Source organism: Uloborus diversus, chromosome 4 (assembly GCF_026930045.1).
Source record: "Uloborus diversus isolate 005 chromosome 4, Udiv.v.3.1, whole genome shotgun sequence".
Lineage (NCBI taxonomy): Eukaryota > Metazoa > Arthropoda > Arachnida > Araneae > Uloboridae > Uloborus > Uloborus diversus.
In genome coordinates this window covers 141,645,720-141,671,049 of record NC_072734.1, presented here as the reverse complement: position 1 = coordinate 141,671,049, position 25,330 = coordinate 141,645,720, and positions in this window count along the sequence as shown.

Sequence of the window (25,330 nt, the reverse complement as noted above, 5' to 3'; positions counted from 1 at the left end):
ATATTTTATGTATTATTATCATTATTATTGTTATTATTATTTTGAAATTTATAATTAAACTAGTATGTTGTGGTCATCACGAAACTTTCTTCCATATCTTTCACATGATTCTAATCCCTCCCCATGCTTGACGAGGAAGCAATATTCCCAACAAAAACAAAATTTCACACGCCAAAACTTGAAGACCATACCAAATCCCGATTTATCTCAAAAGTCAAAGCAAAGAATGAAAATTGAAAATTATTTTTAAAGCCTTGCTAAAAATAATTACCAACATTTATTTAACAAACACAAGATGGCAACAGTTAAAAAGTTCGCGATTTGCTGGTCATTTTCCAGCAACTGAAATCACGCGAAATACGCAGATGACAGTTTATTACGATTTATATTTCTTATTGTTGCAATTATAAAACTATTTTTATTCACAAGAAAAAAAAAAAAACTAGTTTGAATTTTGACATTTGGAATTCAAACTATGTTTTTCGCAATCACGGGTGTGTGTATGTGTAGAAGTAGGAGTGTGTGTAGGTGTGTGTGTAAGTGTGTGTGTGTGTGTGTGTGTATGTATGTATGTATGTGTAGGTGTGTGTATGTATGTATGTATGTATGTATGTATGTTTGTGTAGGTGTGTGTCTATATGCGCGCGTGTGTAGGATATGGACGCAACCTGGAGACGGTTTTTGCTAGAGGAGCAGCATCGTGAGGCCGGTCGACGGTGGTGCTGCAGAGGGAGGCGGGGGGAAAATAAAATCATAGGAATTCAAAACAGTCAAATGAGAACAATAAGCAATGTGATTTCTCAAAAAAAAAAAAAAAAAAATCGTACCATCATGGAGCGATTGGAGTCAAAATTGAACCAACGTCTATTTACATATGGATTCACATTTATTCCAAATTTCATCCAGAACGTAGCATTACTTCTTGAGATATGGCACTCACAATAGAAAAACAAGATCGTTCGATTGCACTATCTCCCTTTCAGCTGTTGACGCCAAAGTAGAATCATTTCTTATACCCTGTAAGGGCTACTTGTCGATAAATTTTTGTTTGATTCCGTTCATTATTTCTTGAGATACAGCAGTCACAATTGACAACAAAAAATGTTCTATAACGCTCAACTCCCGTTTGAGCTATTGACACCAAAATTCAATCAGCACCTGTGTCTGTTGGGAGCAACATATGGACCAAAGTTTGTTTGATTCCGTCAGTTATTTCCTGAGGAATAGCAGGCACTTATAACTCAAAAACGTCCCTTTGCTCCACTCCCGCCCATTCGCGGCAAAATCCAATGGGCACAAGTTCACATAGGGGCACATATGTGTACCAAATTTCGTTCGATTTCATGCGATAGTTTTTGCTGTAGTGCGGTCACAAAAAACTGGTCACACACATACGTGACATACACTCACACGGACACACGCACAGACAGACAGACATTTTCCAAAAATGGTCGAAATGGACTCAGCACACCTCAAAACGTGCGAATTCGTCGAAATTTGACATTCGAAAATTTGCATGAATCCAATACTTTCTTCTATGTATTAGATATATAGAAGAAAGTAAAAATTGTCTATTTACGTAAAATGGTATATATTTTCAACATTATCTAAATAGTTCTTATCACTTACACACGATTTTTTGTTGGATCAGTTTCATGTATTAGCATAAGATAAATAGCCACTGCTTTTAAGAAAGACATTTGCTTAGAGGGACGTTAAGTGCAAAAAAAAAAAAAAAAAAAAAAAACTAGTATATTGTGGCCATTACGAAACTTTCTTCTATATCTTTCTTATAATTCTGATTCCTCCCCATGCTTGATAAGGAAGCAACATGCCCAACAAAAACAAAATTAAACACGCCAAAATTTGACGACCATCCCATTTCCCGAATTATCTCAAAAGCAAAGTAAAGAATGGAAATTGAAAATTATTTTAAAAGCCTTGCTTAAAATAATTAAACATTTATTTGATGACAAACACAAGATGGCAACTGTTAAAAATTTCAAATCATCGCGATTTTCTGGTTATTTTAAAACCGTTAAAATCACGTGAAATACGCAGACGACAGTCTATTACGATTTATCTTTCTTATTGCTACATTTATATAGCTATTTTTATTCACAAAAAAAAAAGTCAGCCCCCCCCCCCCCCCCATGGAGCGATTGGTGCCAAAATTGAACCAACGCCTATTTACAAATAGATTCACATTTATTCCAAATTTCATCCAAAACGTAGCATTACTTCTTGAGATATAGCACTCACAATTTAAAAAAAGAACGTTCGATTGCGCCACCCCCTTTTCAGCTATTAACACCAAAACAGAATCAGCTCTTATACCTTCTAAGGGCTATTTGTCAATACATTTTTGTTTGATTCCGTTCATTATTTCTTGAGATACAGCAGTCACAATTGACAACAAAAAATGTTCTATAGCTCAACCCCCGTTTGAGCTATTGACACCAAAATTCAATCAGCACCTGTGCCTGTTAGGAGTACCATATGGACCAAATTTTGTTTGATTCCGTCAGATATTTCATGAGGAATAGCAGGCAATTATAACTCAAAAACGTCCCGTTGCTCCACCCTCCTTGGAGGAATTCACGCCAAAAACCAATGGACACAAGTTCTCATAGCGGCACATAAGTGTACGAAATTTTGATCGATTGCATGCGATAGTTTTTGCTGTAGAGCGGCCACAAAAAACTGGTCACACACAGACGTGACACACATACAGACAAACAGATATTTCCCAAAAATGAATGAAATGGACTCAGCACATCTCAAAACGTTCGAATCCGTCAAAATTCGAAATTCGAAAATTTGCACGAATCCAATATTTTCTTCTATATATTAGATATAGAAGAAAGTAAAAATGTGGTAAAAGTTAATTCAAGAGAGTGTTGAGAACGCATAAACAATGAAACATCATGTTTTAATTAGTTGCATCTTATACACGAAAATGAAAAGCGGAATACACAGCAAGAAGAAAAGTGACAGGAAAAATAAAAAGGAATCCAAGCAATTAATTCTACTTAAAATTATGCCAAAGCACGTTATGTAACAAAAGATTCTGGCTCATAAGAAAAGTTTTAAACAATCAAAAGAAGTGATTTACTGCTGCTCCAAGCATTAGCTTTCAGCACAAACTAAGCAAATGTATGATAAATACAGATAACGCACGTCATTTTAAAACACAGTTGCAAAACTGTTGCCGATAGAGAAAAAAATCCTTTATTAATGCGAAAAGTTATAAGCTTTGTAATACAGGGTGTTGATAAAGTCTTGTCTCTCACATAGAGAAAATTAATGTATGTAAAAGAAAACTCATTTGAGTTTTGACGTCTTGAATTCAAATGATGTTTTTCACAATCACGGATTGCGATAGGATCTTACTCGTTGAGTTTCTTGTTTCTACAAATGGACTGGAATGTAAAGGGAGAAGATATTTGCACCCGTCATATTATAAATGGTGATTTTCTAGATTAGGTAAACGAGGCATATCCCCCCCCCCCCCCCAAAAAAAAAGAATGGGCATTAGTATGCAGTAGTAAAGATCTGGTTATTAAGGCAAATTTGCACCCGTATATATTTATCATAAAGATTAAATTTACAGTGCATACTTTTATGGTATTTTATTTTTTACCAATCTTAAATGATAGGGACTAGTAATCTGGGAAGTTTCTAATCAGGCGAAGTTATGATTTTGAAGATCATCATGTTAATGTTCTTTTTCTGAAAAAACGTAATTTTACAACTCCCCTCCTTTTTTAAAAGTATAGTCAGCTGAAGTTAAGCTTTGAACGAACAAAACGATTTGTAACCATGGCGACGAAAATTTCTCCTCTTAATAAATATTAAAGCAACGAGCTAGTCTTATTCTCGTTGTCATGGCAATCTGTAAAATCAGAACAACATCAACTTTGGTCAAATGAGGATAACAATTAATTTTTGATTAATAAGAGGGATAGAGGGCGTTGAAGTCCAAGCGCGTAAGAGAATTTACAAACTTTAGTCATGTTTTTTCTGAAGTCTGTGTAAGCACGCTCAGACCGCTTGGTCTTTGTTCAAATCGAATCATGCAGCTCTTTAAATCGTAATTATTCGAAAAGAAGTTAAAATCGTGTAATGTTTCTAGAAATCTGTGTGCCAAATGATTCCTTTCCACGCCGGTACAGAATGTCTCAAACTGGAACAAATTCAGGTAAGCGCAAATCGTGATCCAATCTCATTTAAATTTGTTTCTTTGATCTGAATAATTCTTTAACTCCGAATCTTACATAAATACAATACAGCAATTCGTGAACGCTCAATAATAATTAAAAAAAAAAAAAAAAAAAAAAACACGAGTCTGAATTAGTTTTTGTTTTAATCATGCAAAACTTTATAGACATCCTGTTTAAGTATCCTGGACGGAACTACCTGCACGGTATACTGCCGTGTGCAGGTAAAGTGCAGCGACTGGGAATTTTTTTTGTTCATTATTTTTTGCATTTTTGTCATTTATTGTTCTTCCGCTTTATTGTACAAGTTTGCTTATTTGGTTTCCCCTGAAAGAAGACTCGAAATAAAGTCTAGTTCCAAGATTTCCCATTGGTTGATATATAATCCGATTCACATTTATTCAAATATCTCGAAGGTTCATTTTTGCAGATACTGCCGTTTACCTGCACACGGCAGTATATAGGCACAGATATGTTATGTTTTTCTGCTTAACTCCGATGTGAAGCCTGGTAACTTACTTCCAAAGCAATTTCGAATACGTATATTTGAACAACAGTGCAAATAATCCTCCAGTTAAACTTTTTGTGCGAAAAAGCCGGTAATTTCTTTGTTCTCATATCATAACATAAATCCAACGAAACTTAATTATTTCGTGAAAAATTTTCTTCATTTTGTAAGGGAATTCGGTTTTCTTAAAAATATTCTGCATTCATTCTTTCACGATGTTAAAGTAGAAAAAGATCTTAATGCCGTAAGAGCATCACAGGACAAAGAATAAAATCCTGAATGACGGAACAGAAGAAAATTGAAAGTTCGTCTGGTCATACGACTTTTCTATCTTGTTTTTGATTCAAGAATTGAAAATCAGCCCCGAATTGGTTCTGGAATTGGATCTCTTGTAATTTTCGAGAAAGTTTTGGGAAGGAATTGAATAACTTTAAAGGCAAGCTCTTTTTCTCTATAACTAAAAATACTTTACTATCAAAATCTATTGTGTCAAGAAATGTAACTTTAAAAATGTAATGGTTAAACAGAAAAGAATCGATCGATTATCTTCAAGTCTTAATTTTTAATTTTTACTGCCATAAACAAAAATAAGAATGCAGCAATTTAAGATAAAAAAGCTAAATGATAGAACTGATTTATGGTTTATCTTAATATAAGAAATGAAAAGATTGAAAATAAGATGTTTTTGCTAATTAAAAAACTAAAAATATATATTAAGTAATAACTACGTTTAATAACTTGACACTTATTTTGTAAATGCCTGAAAATTATTTGCAATATTTTCCATTCATCTTCAAAGTTCTGCAAGAAGGAAAAGAAAGTGTAAATCCTATTCTTTATGGCCGAAAACCAATTATTTGTAGTGTCGTGCAGTAAGCTGCAGGGGTAATGAGCTGTAATCATTTTGAGGTACAGTCGAACCTCCATATATCGAACTTCCACATATCGAAATTTTTTGTATATCGAAATCCCAGCAAATTTATATGTTCATTACATAGAAAAAGTGTTTCTACGTATATATCGAAAAAAATTCTGTATATCGAATTTGTTTTCGAGACATTCGTAGATTTTTTTTCCATATGTCTTACGAAAAATGAAGGTTAGGGGAGAAAATTATGTTCACTAAAGGTTGCTACGAAACTCAAAAGGAATCTGGGGTTGAGGGGTGTGTAGAAAGATCGTTGTTTCGTTATGGAGTTCTTAAATTCCCTCAAGTTTATTTCAAATCTTAGTTATAACCAGTAATATTGTAAAATCAATTTCAAGTTATCCCGTTTGTCTGTTGATTATCATTCCTAGTCTTTTTAACTGTAGTAAAAATCATTCAAGTTAAGTAGATTGATTTTTTACTTTTCTCTCGATTACATTTTCAAAACGAAAATCCTCTAATGTTGCAGATCAAGTTGAATTGCCGAAGAATGAAGATGTATGAAGACGCAAATATATATATGTAATTTCTGTTATTTTTTAATGATTAATTTTATTTAATCCGATGCTAGTATTAATTAGTAATTGAGTTTCATACACGAAAATTAGCTTTAATTTTAATGTTTTAGGAGATTTTTAGGATAAAATAAGATTGTTTCTATGTATCGAAATTTCTATATATCGAATTTTTTTCCGGCAATTTACTGCTTCTATGTATGGAGGTCCGACTGTATATTTATGTTGCAATGTATAATAACTGGTTTAATAACACATAGCACGTTTGCGTAGTAATCATCATAATGGCCTTTGAACTCAGCAATTTCATTTCTTTTGCTTGTTCCAGTGTCTACTAAAGAATGTGCACCACATAAGACCTTGCAGATCAATTACTAGGTCAGTGCACTTTTTTTCACTTAACTTCCGCTGTCTTGAAACAGAATACTAAAAGTTCTGTCATTTTTTTGCTAGTAGTTATTGTCCGTTTTTCACAAAAGAAGGCACTCGATTCCTTCCACGTCACGTGGTTGATTCTATTTCACTGTTTTCGGCAGAAGGTATTCTCGGATCATAGCATTTTGTTGTAAAAGCAGCAGTTTTTAAATGTAAGAATAACTAAAATACCAACAAACAAGTGAAGCAAGTGATGAAAGGACACTAAGACTTTTTTGCACATTAAAATGCACGCCCAAATTAAGGCTGTCTGGTTGTCTCCTTTAGAAGCGCGTGGATTGCGTACCGATCACCCCCGCGTAAAATGGAACTCTGCGTTCGAGGGGGTGTGGCGAAGTGCCTTCTCCTAAAAAACGGACAATACACTGCTATTAATAAAAGTATTTTAAATATCAGGTAGCAAACACTACAGTTATTAGAGATTTAAAAATTTATGATAATGGTGTTGGGCTTAAATATTCATTAATTTGTCAAACTACATTGCTCACTAACTTTATAAATGCAGAAAACTGAAAAATAATAGTTTACAGGAAAAATTTACATAGCTTGTTTCTTGTTTACACTGCAAGTAAATGACTTTTTCAAATGGTGGAATGCGACAACGACCTCCGTTACATCCCTCCCCGCCTTTCACCGGAGTGAGAAACTGAGAAATAATAGTTTACAGTAAAAATTTACATAATTTGTTTCTCGTTTACACTGTAAGTAAATGACTTTTTCAAATGGTGGAATGTGACAACGACTTCCTTTACATCCCTCCCCGCCTTTTACCGGACTGAGAAACTGAGAAATAATAGTTTACAGTAAAAACTTACATAATTTAATTCTCGTTTACACTGTGAGTAAATGACTTTTTCAAATGGTGGAATGTGACAACGACTTCCGTTACATCCCTTTCCCCCGTCTTTTTAACGATATATTTCTACTTTACTCTTGAATTCAGCTCCCTCACAAAATCAACTCTTACTATATATTTAGCTGGCTCTCTGTTAAATTCTTATATTAATCTTACAGTTTTTGTTCGCCCTCATTTTGTTATCTTATAATCGCTACGACAAGGGTTCAATTAATCAGTATTCCAGCGTCATATAATTACACATCACACAACTTTTTCTCATAATTCTTTTCCCCAATTTCTAATGCCGCCTAACAAAGACCTGTGAGAATATTTAATTACACTTTTCGAGTTTTAAAGGAGGATAATTTTGGACCAAATATTATCTCCAATAATTGATGCTTTCTGTCCTTAGAACTTGGTTATTTTGGAACACTTAATTAACGTTACTAATTAATTAATTAGTTTTCCTTCCTTAAAACTTGCAAAGCAAGTGAATATTTCCTATCTGGAGGGGGAACGTGTTTATTCTAAAAGTTAAGTAACGTGCGAAATTTTTCGATAAGGAGGAATTGAAAACATTTTAAACGTGATGTTTAGTTTGAAATAACACATTAAAATATTTGTTTCAGTTCAGTTTATATATTACTATAGTTAACGTAAAATTAGATTAGTTTTTAAAACCTCGTTAATAGCAATGTTTCGATTAACCAGGGGTTCCCAATTAGGTCGGGTAATGAAAAAGACTGCAACATTAAATTTTTAAGGGGGTGTTTCGGGGGTATTTTTTTCTGTTTTTAGAAGGGCTCTCGCTCTGGAGGGGGGGGATCTTTGTTCTATTTGACTGGGAGGAGGAGGGGGTGTGCCCTTGTTTCTGATGGGGGGGGGGGGGAGGGATAACAGGGAATGGGCAACCCTGGTTTAAACTTTAAAAAGGATTCAGAAGCGATCCTGGACAACAACGGGCAGCTAATGTGCCCGATTAACAATTTAATGTGCTTGCAAAAAGCAGAAAATTTCATGCTAAAAGTTAGCTATCTTCAGAAATTAGCCTAGAAACTTCCTGAAAAATTGAAAAACCTTCTCAATTAAAGCCAGTCATGTTTCTGGACTAACTGAGGAAATTCAGTGAAAACTTATGTATGTATATACAGTATTAGCTTAGCACCTTCCTGTTTTACCAGGAAAACTTCCAAAGCAAATATGGAAGAAGCTAAAAAGGAATTGTTGCCAGAAATACCTTTAAAGTTTCAAGGAGACAATATTTCGCCCTTGATTGGGACTCAGTCAGGCCGAATTCCCTGTAGTTAAGCTGAAAGAGAAACGCCTATTGAAGAAGATTGATATATTTTTTACACCGGTTGTTAAAAAATACTTTTCACCGCAGTATAAAATCGGTATTCATGGAACTTGATATGATTCAGGAAACCTTTTCAGAACAAAACTTGTTTTTCACAGAAAACTGGTGTAAACCATTGAAATCCCAAAACGTCACCCGAAAGTAATCAGTGACGTTTAGAATTTTTTTTACAGCGTATATCCTACTGAGATGGGGCAATTATGAGCGATTTTACAGTTTTACATTTAAAAATTTAAAAGTTTGTTGTTATCTCGAATAAATGCGTTTTCCTGTTTCCCACCCTTATTATTCGACCCTCATTATTCGCGTATTCCACTTTGTAGGGAAACCTATTATGACAATACATAAGAGAGAATTGAAATAATAAACAATATTAGTTAAAAATAAATGATTATTATTAGTTGGAGAAAAGAAAAAAAAATGAACTGAAATAACGGCAGAATAAAATACTAATTATAAACTAAAAATTACTTATAATAAACTATTAGTATGTAGTTGATAAAACTTATATTTCAAATTGAATGTTTCACTTTTATTCTACGGGATTACCTATAGAAAGATGCATCATAATTTGTATATTGTTCATATATAGCACACTTTTTTGAAGTCCTTTTTTTAGATTGAAGTATACCTCAATAAAAAAACTTTTTCAAAAGTCGATGGAAAATTTTTAGGTTTCAAAAGATTTTAATTTTATAAGCAATGGTATTTCTTTATCTGTTACCCGATTCAGCCGGGCAGACAGCGTTGGGCAAAAACTACACCCTCACAAAATGAAAAGCAATTATTTTTTATTCCACACACACCACTGATTTGGGGGGGGGGGGGGCATTTTTGGAAAAGGAGGTCGTAAGTGTAAAATAAGGGATCTGGAGCAATGTTTTCGAAATATATGTTCCCAGAACGCCCCTAGTTAACTTTGGTGGAGTTATGAGCTCCATGACTTTTTTGGATCCGCGGTTGCCACACACACACATTTATACGCAAGTCCGGTGTTTTGAACTCTTCCTGAAATTTAAGTTCATAGTTTCGCTTCTAATGTCCCGTACTGTGTTTGGAAGAGCGTTTTTCTGTCGTTTAAGGCATTCATTAGTATAATATTCAAATCACTTTTAATATTCTCATCTTGCTTTCTTTTGACGAAAATAAAGGCTCTTAAGTCTTAACGTCAGTTTATTGGTTTTTTAAGAGTTAATGTTGTATCAAAATTAAATTAAAATATCAATAATTGAGCTAAACATCACATCGAATAATTCTTGTGAGAATAAGTATCCAAAAATTGGGAGGAAAAAAGCAGTTCGGTCTCATTGTAGTTTTTGTTTGCTTGCTTTTATTTAAATTCTCGCGAAAATGCTTTAAGGTATCAAAGTAGGCATTCAATTTAATGTAAACAGCTTTTCGAACAGAATTATATAATTTCGGAAAATAAATTTTCAGTTAATTTAAATATTTAGAAAATGCAACAGCATCTCATTTGCGAATTTCGTCTTTTCCAGTTGAGATGACAAGATAGCCTCTAAGATAAACGAGGAATTAGTTCTGCTATGAGCTAGCGATTTTTATTTTTAACCGACTTCAAAAAAGGAGGTTATGATTTCGTATTGCGGCTTTTTATGTGTGTTTTCGTATTGCTCCAAGAATACTCCATCGATTTGAAAAATTCTGTTTTTGTTTGGAAGGTTATGCTTTCCAGATGGTCCCATGTTAATTTTGTTTGGATCTGATAAGGGGTCCCGGAGAAATCTAAGAAACTTTAAATTTCAAATGTTGTGGCTACGTAGACCTTTCGTCAGCTGTGCGATACGTCACTTACAGGTCACGTGGTTTTGGCGTGAACGGTGCATTTTTTTCGACGGAGGAATCTTGTCTTGAACAATATTTAATTCTCACGCATCAGGATGTTTAATTTTCACGGAGCCGCCTGTTAATTTTGCTTATAGTCTTACTAATGTTTTTATTACTCATGTAGCTAATCAGTAAATTAAATGTATTTTGCTACGAAAATAGTTCAATTAATTAATTTCATATATATATATATATATATATATATATATATATATATATATATTTTTTTGCTAATAAATAACTTCATTTAGTCATTAATTTTTTTTTTAATATTTCAGTTTTGAAATATATTAAGTGTTCAATTTAAGGGGAATTGAAGACAAAAATCCCCCCCCCCCCGACGATTAAATTTGCATTCCTTATTAAGTGTATCGTGACTAGTGTCCAATTTCTGAAGTTTGACAGGTATTCTAGATTTAATATTTCATGACGCTGTCAGTTTAATTTACAGTTATGGCAATACTAATTAACAGACTTCGTTGTAACTTTTTTATGTACTATGCCCCCCGATTACTAGAAGACGCTTGGACCGATTAGGAAAATTCTTTTTCTGTTTGAAACGGTTTACTTTTCCCGGTCGTCTAATGGTCTTCAAGTCTGGGTATGAGAGATCTTGGAGAAATCGTTTAACTCTTCAAATTTCATACCCGCACTTGTAAATTCATAGCGTCTCCCTTATTAAAACGATTATTATGTTTTTTTTTGTTTGTTTAATGGATAGGAGTGATCTAACTTATAGATCCCAAACCTTTGCTTCAATATATTAGTCCTTTAGGAAAAAAAATATGGGCAAAAAACAATAAACTTCATTTAATCCATTGTTGGAGAAAGTGCCATAAAGCACAGGTACTTTCTTTACTCAATGTCAAAGAAAGTACCATGAAACATTAATAGTAATCAGGGGAGCCTCTTAAGGGCGCGCGGGGGGGGGGTTTGAGGGTTATTTTTCCTTTTTAGGAGGGCTCTTGCTTTGGGGGGAGTACCCCCCCTAAATATTTCCCCTGTATTAATCATTAGTAGTCATATCGTAAATTTTGAATAAAGACTCCTATGAAGCAAACAGGAAATTCAATTAGCATCATTGCAGTAGTAGTATTTTGATCTTCATATATACAACATCACAGTAGATACTCTGTTTCTAGTGTGGTGTTAATCTATAACGTGGCCAAGTAAAGAGAAATGCGACTTTTTTCACGAGTTACGTGACACATATTATTGTGATATATAAAATAGTTAGGAAAACCGTTGACATTTAAATGGTTCAAATTAAATTAGCGCAGAAATAAATCCTAGAGAGGAACAAAGATCAGTTTTTAGTGCCAATCGTATAAAATGTCATGCGCATTAAGATTTTTTCTTTTTTTTAACAGACTTCAGAAAAGACGTTCGAAAAATTCGTCGGAATCATTTTATGTATGTCCCCCGTAAACTCAAACACGCATAGACCAATTTGGAAAATTCTTTTTGTTTTCTTGTTTGAAAAGGTATATACTTTCCAGGTGATCCTGTGGTTATCAGATCAGTATCTGAAGATGGGATACTTGAAAAATCAAGAAAACTCTTCAAATTATATAGGCAACGTTACATCTATTTCTGTTGCTTTTTAGTGACTCGTGATTTTTTTCGGAAACCATACTTTGATCAAGTCAAACTGATTATGAAGATAATTTTCTCTGCAAATAATTGCGCATTTGAAAAAGCCTTTCCTCAGTCTTCGAAAGTCTTCCAAACGCTGTGCTCTATTTCTTTCTCTATGTTGCTCATCTTAGCTGTTTTCAGACTCCTGTGATAGACGCTTTCTCACTCGAGATGTACGTAAGAAGTGTAATACTCTACACCACTAGTGTAAATATTACACCAGAAGTGTAATATTTACACCACTAAAAAGCAAAAAATAAATTATTTTCAAATAAAAAAGAACCGACTTCAAAAAATAAAAAGGAACTAAAGAGTAAAAAATAATTGGTCATACTTACATACGCTTTCCTACCCAAACGTATAAATCAAATTTATTTTACAATTCCAGTACAAAAATCAACTAAACTAAACACCAATCATAAAATAAACACTGATTTTAATTACTATACGATGAATTATTTTAATACTTCACTAATTATATACGATCTCTTAATTTTTAATAACCATTTGAAGTCGGGGCCTCCTATTAAACTACTACCTAACGTAACTGACAACCCACCAAATCCTGAGTTAAACACTAATTTAACAAAACGAGAAAGTCTTTAAAACTAAACCTACTCAGTTATATTCAGGTAGTAGTTTATAGGAGGCCCCGACGTCAAATGGTTATTAAAAATTAAGAGATCGTATATAATTAGTGAGTTATTAAAATAATTTATCGTATAGTAATTAAAATCAGTGTTTATTTTATGATTGGGTGTTTAGTTTAGTTGATTTTTGTACTGGAATTGTAAAATAAATTTGATTTATACGTTTGGGTAGGAAAGCGTATGTAAGTATGACCAATTATTTTTTACTCTTTAGTTCCTCTTTGTTTTTTGAAGTCGGTTCTTTTTTATTTGAAAATAATTTATAACCAACGCTGATGAGTGCGTACTATCACTTTTAGTAAGAATTTGCATTGGGTTGCATTAGGTTATGTCCCAGAGGCTCGTTTAGATTGGGTTGTAATTCGCTTTTGTGTTTATGTCTGTAAATTGTCTGGTCATTAAATATTACTTCATTTTCAAAGATTCTTCAGCTTAGACTGAGTACATGCATTCAGGGCTGACGAGTCGGGGCGAAAATGATCGACTTGGACTTCGGGAATTTCAAAACCTTCGACTCCGATTCTTTTACCTCAAAATCAGTCTCACTCCGACAGAGTGGCAGACTTTGTGAGAAAATAACAGATGCCGACTCTTGGAATTTTAAGCCATCAACTCCCAACTCCAACTTCGGCTCCTTCACTCCAAAATCAGTCCGGATTAGACTCTCAGACTCCGCAGCCTTACTTGGAATGTAGCATTACAAGAAAGTTTTGATACGTTACAAATAGGAAATTACGATTGCGAAAAATGAGAGGTAAGATTTCAAAAGCATCTGCTATGGAATAAAACACCATACTCTACAGTAATTGCAAACCTAACCTGGCAGCGTCGTTAGACTGTGACAAGGATCTGTGTAGTCTTCAGAATGCTACCAGATTAGGTTTGCCCCAACTGAAAGCAGCTTTGAGCTTCGTATTTATGTTGAGATACGTTAAAATTAAACTCTGTTGCACCGATGGTTGAGCATTGCTTATTTTCTTTTAACTAGTTCTCACTCTTTCATTTAGTACACACTTCTCTGTCGAGTTTAGTTGTTTCAGTCTTTCGTCTTGTTTTATGCTTAAATATTTATAGCGATGTCAACACAATTAAAAGATTTAAAACATTAAAGGGAATTTTGGGAAAAAATCGTGAAAATGTATCTTGATAAAAATCTATCCAGTTTTACTTAAATTTAGATATACTTTCAGAACAAAGCGGACGACTCTCGGCCCGTCAACATTCTTTCCCTATCGTTTTCGGCCGATCACGTTAAGTAAGAGTCTAAAGGCAGTATGACTTCATTAATTGAACATAATTCAGTAGCTTTCTATTCATGTCTATACAGTGTAATCACACAACTTACGAAGATAGAACAAGATTGTAAAGTATATCGCCTACTTTAGTTCCATATTTTAGAATAATTAACCTATCTCATTTCGCATTTCTATACAGGTAGTTATCAAAATAATAGAAATACTCTGTGACAAGTGTGTAGGGAATCGCTACTCTGCCATTAATGTTCTGTTGATAAAGGTGCCTTCTGACTCTAATCACTCACACTGGTGAATCCAGATGGTGATTGAGTTCTCTGATCATTTTTGCTGATATTGTTTGCTTTTTATAGACATTACAATCCTCTTCAATACCGTCAGTTTCTTTTACTAAGTTTCTCTTTCCGTCCACTATTTTGCTTTGCCGAGCTTGTTTTACCGCGCTGCGTGTATGCTGTCATGACTTTAGATACTGTATCTCTAAAAACACCAAAAAGTTGAGATGTTTCAGTTACACTTGCTTCAGCTAGACGCCCTCCAACAATTTGGCCTCTTTTAAAATTTGAGAGGTCCAATGGTTCATGCGCTTGAAAAAAATCCAAGACGTTCAGAACTTCAGTTAATCCACCATATACTACCAGAATATGTCTATGCTATTACCAGATATCTAGTTTTATTCTTTATTACTTACGAAGCACAGTGAAAAATGTCACTTTTATTCACAGGTGTTTCCATTATTTTGATAACTACCTGTGTGTCACATCAGTCATAATTTGTCAGTAGTGATAAAAATTGTGTGAACTTGGTTCGAGGATACTTTTTCTTTGATGTTGAGACTGTATTGGGTAATCAATAAGATTTATAGTATTTTTATCTCCTTTTTTATAAGATACTAGCTGTACCCGACGCGCATTGCTACGCCAACAAAAAAATACATCATTCTACTGATTTTCATGACAATCTGTTGAACGGGGCAGAAATTGCTACTCTGCAGTGCCACCTGGTGGCGAGTGGCTTCAATGAGCATATTATGCACCTTCTCCGTGGAAAAATACATATATATATAGCAATTTTCATAAAAATCGGTCCAGGTATCAAGTGAAGTCTATACTCAAATTTTGTACTCACGCAGTTTGAAAGATCAATCAATCGCTAAAAATATCAAATAGAAAAAGTTTTAAATCCCCCCGTTGCATGAAAAGCCATAAAACAATAAAGAAAGAATTGATTTGTTCAAACTCAAGAAAAATGGCAACAGCTAACTTCTTATCAATGAGATCTTTCACGCGAATTAATTTCTGCAGCCGATAATTTTATTCGTATTTATCCAATGGATTGTGACTTAAATTGGAATAAAAAAGGAACTATCGATCGGATTTTTTTCGAACTGGTCTATAAACATTCCCAGTACCAAAAATAACAAACGGTGAAAGTTTCAGCCAAATCAGCCAAGGTAGTTTTTGAGTTCATGGATGACATACAGACAAACATTCATTTATATATATATATAGATTTATTCTCCTCAAGATACATACTTCCCAAAAATAGAATGCATGCAGAATCGCATTATTTAACAGCTAAAGAAAAATAGTATTACATTAGTACAATTGCAAGTTTATCCTTACAAATAAAGAACAAGGAAGAAATATTATTAAGAATTTAGGCTACATTCCTTTTTTTTATAGTGATTATTCAATAAAGTACTATTGATAACTAAAAGCAAATTTTAACTAGTCAAACGTCATTTAACACCCAAGCAAAAAGCATTCGTTTAGTTATTCAAGTATTTACGCGAGTTAAGACCACTTGAGTAGCCATTATGTTCGCAATAATATGAAAACTGAGAGCTCGGTGTGTGTGTGTGTGTGTGTATGCATAGGAGGGGGGGGGGGGGTAACCTACCAAATCCCATTCACTGTGCAATTTATTAAGATATACTGTAAACTTCACCTTCCCTGAAATATAATAAGTATTTAAGCAATATCCCTATAAACAATTCTTCGCAAATACAGAAAATGAAACATTATATCATATTATTCAAATAAATGTGTCACAAAAGATACATTGTAACTACAAACATTTTCTAATTGCATTGTTACACACCAGTGAAAAATCACCTAAATTTCATCCCAGATCTTAATTCAGAAATCCTCCCGTCAAACTTTAAAGAACAATCAATAAGTCATCAATTCTCAAAATTCTAATCTTCACGTGAAATACCACGAATGTGCGCACCGGAGTCGACGATGAACGGTTAAATGAGTTTTGTAAAATCGTTCTGGCTGAAAACGAAATTTAATTACAATTTAAGCTTAACATGCGTGGCGCTGTTTCCTAATATTAGTCGACCTTTCCAGTCAAGAAAGCGAATGCAATCCCTTCACGCTAATACAAATCCAAACATTTAATTAAATATGATCCTGATTGGTTCAGTGCATGAACCTAAAATAAGACGTTCTGGGAATTTAAATCAAGGAGACACTACGTGCATAAAAATATTTTAATTGAAAAAAAGTTGCACGTTATTGTTCCTGAATTTATTTTTGAAGAATTTTCAGCTGTTGGATCAATCTCTAAAAAACATGCAATATTTAAGAAAGAATAAGTTTTTCGTATTACAGTAGATCTTAGGTTCACCGATCTTCCAGTAACCAAAGTTTTTTGTTAACCGTACCGATAATTTTACAAAGAAAGGTAATAGAATGTTTTTTTTTTAAATAATGTAAATTTTTGAAAAATTATGATTTTGCAATTTGAAAATGGAAATATTTTCTTCAAATTTGTGTGTTTTTTTAATGCATTATTAAATATTCAACTTTTCAGTGTAAAAAAAAAAAGATCAATCGACTTTTTTAAACTTATAGTAATTTATTGTTGCATTTTAGTTTCTTCACTGTAAAACATTGCTTCTTATGTGTTCATTTTCATCTTTCAAACATATTTCATTTTTAATTAATACGTTTAAAATTTGCGATCCTCACAAGATTTATACAAAGTTGCTAGTAACCGAGATTTCCAACATCCGAGGCACTAGCGGTCCTAATTAACTCGGATAATGAAGATTCTACTACATTAAGAATTGAAAAAAGTGCTGGTATATGGGAAAAAAAAATGTTAAGGGAAACTCAACTTTTTAACGGGCGGGCGAATTTTTTGCTAAGCCAAAAATAGGGCTGTTGAGTCGGAGGCAGGGCCGCAGAGAACCAATGCGGACCCCTTGAGAGTTATGTCGCCGGGCCCCTCCCGATCCCCGAAAAATAATAAAAAAGGGGGGAAAAGAAGAAAAAAAGAGGAAAGAAGTGAAGGGAAAAAAAGAAGAAAAAAAGGGGTGGGGGGACTAGAAAACAATTAACTCTATTTTAAGTGCCTCAACAGTAAATAATAAAAGAGTAAATTTTACCTAATCTTTGTATTTTCTTTTATTCGGAGTCCCCTACCCTTTTTTTCTTTCTTTCTCTCTTTTCTTTCTTTCTTTTTTCTTTCTTTCCTTCTCTTTTTTGCGTTAATGTCCCTGCCCCCCCCCAAGGCCCGGGCCCCTATTTTCTGGCTAGGCTGACACGGCCTCTTGTAGAACCTGTCGGAGGGATAGTGTCAGACTCCGACTCTTGATATTTTAGAACCTTCGTCTCCGACTCCTTTACTCCAAAATCAATCCAATTCCGACTCTTACTCCACAACCCTGGAAGAGTTCAGGACTCGAAGAAAAAAGACCGATTCTGACTCTTGGAATTTTAAAGCTTTTGACTCCCCAACAGGGGAGCACCGAACTCTAATTTTTGGGAGGGCAAAATTTCTCAATTTGCCGACTAGAGTTTCAAATTTTACTGAATTATGAAAATTTTGCCTAATCTCCAGACAAAATATGCCGAATGATGATAATTTTGCCTAATCATCGGACAATTTTTTTTTTCCGAATGATGATTATTTTGCCTAATTGTCAATCAAAATATGGCGAATGGTTATAATTTTGCCCAATCATCAGACAAAATATGGCGAATGATTATAATTTTGCCTAATCGTCAGACAAAATTTTCCGAATAACGAAATTTTTTGAAAGTAACGGTGACCTCCCCTGATATCCCTTTTGGTCACCCCTACTCTCAACTCCTACTCCTTTACCCCAAAATCACTCCAACTCCGCAGCCCTGCAAAAACGATCGGTTCTGATACTTAAAGGCTTTTCATTTAAGAAGCAGCCATCTGTGTTTTTTTAATAGGTGGTTCAAAATCAACTTATGGTAAATTTGCGTTATTTTTACGACTAACAAACCAATTATTTCGGGGAATTGTTCTCTCTGAAAAGAAACACTGACTGGAGGACTTAAAGTAATCAGTTACCGATTTTCTTCATAACCAAAGACCAAAGTTATATTGTTTTCGAAATAATCCTCGTCGTGATTGTAAAATCGTAACTTTATAGTACTGTTGTTCGGGAAAATGGCCGTTCGATAGAATAATAAATGTTTCATTTCGGTGAAGTGTCGATGCCAGAAAAATTTCCCGCTCAAAGTACAAGCGAGAGAGGTAAAATAAATATTTCTCGTTATAAACAATGAAGTTAGTTTCTGTCAAAAGCACTCACAATATCCTCTTCAGAAATAGTCCCCAGTACGTGTGCATTAAATAATTTTCGAAATGACATTAATATGCCACTCCAACTCACTTGAAAACGATATTAGTTAATTAGCTTTTCAACTACACAAATAACATGCACCTTCAATTTGAAAAATATTTCATGCGTAATAAAAACAATGCAAGGCACACTCGTATTTCCTACCTATCTGTGCATACAATAAAATAAGATATTTTCTTGCGCGTGTGTGTGTGTGTGCGCTGTGCTTCATGGGAAAATGTTGAGGCCTGAAACTGAAATTTGGTGCGTTGATGTGCACCTCGCTGCTCAACTTTTGATAAATTAACTAGAAAGGAAATTATCTAATGTTGTATAAAAAATGATTTCTAGCATGTTTTATCAAAAAGAGCAAGAACTAATTGAAACTGTAATGTATTGTTGTAGATTGCGAAACTCAATTTTTTATAGCAATTTTTTTTTGTTAAGAATGTGTGATAATTAAAATTTTCTAAGGTTTCAGTTCTTGGTTCAAAATAAAAACAAAGAAGCTGAGGACAGTTGATCCCCCCCCCCCTTTGTTTGAGCTTATAACTTTCATTTGAATCAGTAGAAGTAAATGATCTTAAGTTATGTGTTTAAAGCAGTATTCTTCCTACCAAAATGTTATGCCGTTTAAAAAATTTATTTATTTTACTAAAATGTTTTTAAGAAAAACCAAAATTAGGAAAAATTATCAAGTCACGTTTACACAAAGAGATTTGATCTTGGGGGGAAGTGTCCTAAGTGTTTTAAAAGGTTCAATTTTTTGTATTGCGAACAGGTTATTTTTTATTCCTTGGTTAGATAGTTGTACAATTCTTTCCTTTGCTTGCTATAAATTACATAAATTTAATTTATAGTGTTGTTGATAAGCATGACGTATGTTATAAACAGAGGTGGACACAGGGGGATCATGGGGGGTCAATGAGGGGGATTCATGATCAATGGATCAGATTCATGTCAATGGGGATCATGGGGGTCATGATCCCCCCCCCCCAATCCGTCGATAATACAATCCATCCTTCAGTATCGTAGTGATAATCTTTACTAATAATAAAGTTCAAAATTAGTCTGGATATTTGTCGGGATATCTGTCCAGATGTCTCTCTCATAGCGGCATAGCGTCTAAACCGTTTGGCCGACTTTCACGAAATTTGGCACAAAATTAGTTTGTTGGGGGGCGGGGAAAGAGGTGCACCTCGAAATGATTTTTCAAAAATTCGTTTTTGTTCTTTTTCTATTTCAATTTTAAGAACATTTAACCGAGAAAATTATTATAATGTGGACGAGTAAATTACCAAATTATCGTAACATGGGCGAGAAAATGAACATAGCAAATTGGCTAGAAATTCATCATTCATTATTTGTAAATATACAGGTGAACCAAATAGCCTTTTAATTTTCTACTGCGGGCAAAGCCGTGCGGGTACCGCTAATAATTTAATAACTGCATACGAGATGGATGGATGTGGAATATCATGCAAATATATTATTACACATTGTGTTCTAATACTTCATGAATAAAGTGTAAGTGTTTCCCGTAATCTGTTTGCTTTGTCAATCATTTGTTTCAACAAATATTTGAAACAAAGCTTTTTTTTTTTTTGCTTCTGTTATTAATGGAAAAAGTTTGCCATTCTAGGCGTCTTATTTCTCGCCGATTTGGTATTTTTTATTGACGCCTAAACAAGGTCAGAAAATTTTTTGTACCTATTTTTCAGAAATTCCCTTCCCCCCCCCCAAAATTATAGTCTGTATCCGCCCCTGGTTACATAGGGCTTAAGACATTTGTACTAAATAGGGTAGGTTGGGGAGAAGTGAAATACACTGGTGTAAGAAATTAAGAAAATTTTCAGATTTGGTCAGTTATCTCCAGAACTACTGGACCGATTTTAATGAAATTTGGTATGTTTGGTACATTGAAACAATACAAAACAATTAACCCTCCAAAATTTAAAATACACATGCATGATCATTTATATCACTCTTTAGAGTCGGATGGCATGAAACAGCTGTTGCAAAATTGAACAAAAAAATGCGTTAGTTGGGCGTATGGTCCCCTCTAACAGACATATAGGCCTCGCAGTGTGACTCCATGCTTGAAACAAAGCAGTTCATGGGATCCTTAAGCAATTATTTCCACTCGTTCCACATCGCCGTTCTCAGGGTATGGATGGTCCCCATATGGGTGTTGCGAGTTGCTATTGCCCTCCCGAGAGTGTCCCAGACATGTTCTTTAGGGTTGGCGTCTAGAGATCTGCTTGGCCAATCCATCGAGTGAATATCTTCCTTTTCCAGAAATTTGTCGACCAGAAGAGCTGTCTGCGGCCTTGTGTTAACATAGATTAAAATTAACTCGGGGTTAACAGCGCCCCTCAAGAAATGAACATAGAACTCCAAGACCACATCCCTATACCTCGCAATTGACACAGAGCCTCTCTCAAAGACATGGAGGAGTGTGTGGCCATCTTACAAGATGCCTGCCCAGACCGCCAAACCACCATCGCCATAATGGTCGATTTCGTCGGTATTGGAGGGTAGGTAGTAGGTTCCTGCTTCTATCCATGTAAACGTAGGGCAAGAATAGTCGTTTAAACTGAACCAGGACTTGGTATTTACCTTCCAATATCCGCGAAATCGACAATTATGGAGGAGGAGGTTTGACGGTCTGGGTTGACATCATGTTGGATGGCCGCACACCCCTCCACGCCTTTGAGAGAGGTTCTGTGACAGTTGCGAGGTATTGGGATATGGTCTTGGAGCCCTATGACAACCTCTTGAGGGACGCTGTTAGCCCCTAGTTAATTTTAATGGATGCTAGCACAAGACCACATACAGCTCTTCTGGTCGACGAATTTCCTGAAGGGGAAGATATTTACTGGGTGGATTGGCCAAACAGAGCTCTAGACTCCAATTCTATAGAGCATGTCTGTGACGCTTTTTGGAGGGCAATAGATACTCGCAACACCCCTCTGAGGACCCTTCATAGCCTGAGTATAGCGTTGTTGAACTAGTATAAAAAATTGCCCCCCCCCCCAGGATCCCATAAATTGCTTCATTTCAAGTATGGAGTCACACTGCGAGGCTTATAGTCTGTTACAGGGGACCATAACCCCTAATAACCCTTTTTTCTTCTTAAATTTTGCAATTGCCATTTTAAACCATCCGACTCTAACGAGCAGTGGCGGATTGGTTGAAAAAATCGGCCCTGGCATTAGGAGATTTAGCGGCCCCATAGCTCTTATAGATATTAAATTTTACTTAACGATTGGGATATCACAAATATGAGGTCTTAACTTTCTGGCTTCTGGGAGTCATTTAAGTACTAGCAGTATAAACGTAATGGAAAGATTAACATTGAATCTGAAATAGGGGGGTCCGGGGCCTCTCCCCCGGAAAATTTTTGAAATTTTAAACTTAAAAACTCAATTTTAGACAATATTTGGTGATGTTAGTTCAGGGTTTCTCTTGCTGCAATTTTTCGGAAGTGGAAATCCAAAAACAGAATTTTAAAATATCTTCGAGTATATGGTATGAAAAGCGGTTCCGGGGGCTCTCTTCAGAAATTTTTTAAAAAGTATTAGTTCTGAAAACGCAGTTTTAGAAGATCTTTGGTGATTTTGAGGGGTCACAGTACCTCAAAAATGATGAAACGATCAAAAAAAAATTTTTATTGCTTATTTCAAAACTAAAAACTATTCCGAACACAGGGGAAAAGTTTCATTGCTTTAGTTCAAATATTTCAAAAGTTATGAGTGGTTTTAGGCCATGCTCGCTATGTGTTCTTATGCAAAAGAAAAACTTTAAATTGCTTTTTCTCGATGATGGTTTTTTTTTGTGTTTTCATGTCATTATATCCCTAAGGATTTTTTTCTATTAAAGATACAGCTTTAAAGTAATACTTTTTGCAATTGAGATAACATATTTGACAAAACTGTGCATTGGATAAGCATTTTATAAATTACTCAAAATTTTAGAGCATGTTAAATCTATAGAAACCAAATTTTTTAAAAAAAAACTTTGATTTTTTACATAATTAATCACAAAATTTTCTAATAAATTCATAACCAAATGAATGCACAGATTTTTAGAGAGATGATTATAGTGATCGTTTAGCAAAAAACTTTTTTTAAATTAGTGCAAAAGTAAAAAAACCTTAAGAATTTTAAAAAATTGAAATTTTCCTCATTTTTTTGGATTTTTAAGAAAAGTAGGCAATATTTTTAAATTTTGAAAATAAATTATTGATTACGAAATAAGTACGCATGTTATGGTTTCAAAGGAATATTAAACTTACTTAAATTAAAAAAAAAATGTTTGAAAAGTACTGTGACCCCTTAAGTCGATATAGATTCCGAGGCCATTCACCAAAAAATTTTCAAATTGAAGTCTTAAAAGCCTTTTTTGGTAAAGACTAAGGCACCGGCAGTTACTCGAAAGTTAAGTTCCAAAAACGAAATTTTTGCTGACCTTCAGTGATGTTAGGAGAAGGAGTTTTCAGAAGGTTCACCCCGGAAAATTTTCGAAATTGAAACACAAAAAACGAGATTTAAAACGTTCTTTATTGATGATGTCGAGAGAGAGAGGAGGGGACGGAGCAATTTCCCAAAAATTTTTTGATACTGTTAATTTGAAAACACAGTTTTAGACCATCTTTGTGAATGTTAAAAAAATGGGAGAGGTTCGAGTACTTTCCTCCAGCGAATTTTCGAAACTGGAATTCCATGTTATGGCGGGAGTGGATTCGGCTGTTCTCTTATGAAGTTATTCAAAATTGAAGCCCAAAAATTTAAATTTTACACGATCTTTGATGATAGTAGGAAGTGTGTGGAGGGGGGAGATTCTGGGGATCACGGAATTCTTCCGAAATTGGTTTTTATCAACTTATTTTCTTTTTAAACTGAGGGGCCCGAAACCGTGAGTTTGTACAGCGTACAGAATACTTTATGTTTCGTCAAAAAATGTTGAAACTCACATTTCGGCGGCCTTTGGCCTTTGATTTGACAATCTTAATAATCTAGAGTCTTTCATACTCCTCAGTGGTATTTTAAGATTGCATTTTTTAAAATAATTTTACGGAAAAAAATTTTTTTTTCACTTTTATTCCAATTGTTATAAACAGGGTTGCCCGAGCAGGGCCCCTATTCTCCAACTAAGGTGACATGATCTCACGTCGGCTGTTGTTGTAAGTTGCATTTTATAGCTATTGTGAATTGTCATTTTTAAATAAAAGCGTCAAAGAGACCAAAAGTATTTTAACTTTTTACGACCGCTAAGGTTTCCCTGTTTTGTTTTTTTTTAAAATAATTTATTCATTTGTTTTTTATTGTACCACTAATAACATATTGGCAGCCCAAAGGCCCGACTAACTAAAAGTGAGGCCCTAGGCCCAAATTAATTTGGAGCCCCCCTGTGTATTTGATTTACATTTTTAAAGCACGGCACTTTTGGAGGCCTCTTTGTCTAATCACACAACTATGTATAAATCACTTATGTACATTTATGAATCCCCTTTGGGCCCCCTCATAATCGTGACCAAAAAAATTCGTTACTGGCAGAATGATTAAAAATTCCCCTTTAAAGAAGTTTTTTTCCAATTAATAAGTCATTTTTTTTTAAGTACATGTATTTTTCATATCGTTGAAATGCTATGCACAATTCTTTGAAACATTTGGGGCCCCTTAGGAACATGGGTCCCCAGCCCTAGACCTAGTCAGCATGCGTGTCAATCAGGCCCGGGGCAGCCCCATTCCAGAAATTCCCCCTCCCCCCTCTCTTTCTGAGGGCCCTGCCTCCCTCCACCCACAAGCTTTAGACCATGCGTAAAGAGGAGCTGAGGCTGCGTTTTGCGAATTTACGTTATTCTAAACACATGCGCGCAAAATTTACATTTTGCTGTTAGTAGACAGGCCCGAAAGACTTTGCTGTTAGTTGATCGGCCCGAAGCATGACCGGCCCACCGGGCAAATGCCCGGCTGCCCGCCGGCTGTATCCGCCACTGCTAACGAGTGTTATTCATGATCATTAGTGTGTATTTTAAATTTTAGATGGCTATTTGTTTTGTATTGTTTCAATGTATGTACATACCAAATTTCATTAAAATCGGTCCAATAGTTCTGAAAATAATCGACAAAATCAGAAAATTCTCTTAATTTCTTATACCAGCGTAGTTAAGATAACTATCTTCAAAATGCACAAATTAAAAATTTGTCTTGAAAATTACCGTATACAAAGAAAAAACTAGTATGTTGTGGCCATCACGAAACTTTCTTCTATATTTTTCCTTTTTCTGATCCCTCCCCATGCTTGACAAGGAAGCAATATTCCTAACAAAAACAAAATTACACATGCAAAAACTTGACGACCATCCCAATTCGGAACTCCAGCGCTCGAATACGCTACCTAGCGGTGATTTACAAAACTGCAAATGAAACTAAAACATTGCCACGTTGCGTTCCACGTGTGTCTGTTGACGTAAACACAGGCAGTTTGTTCTGAGTATTTATTAACGCAATCGATGTGTCTTAGTTT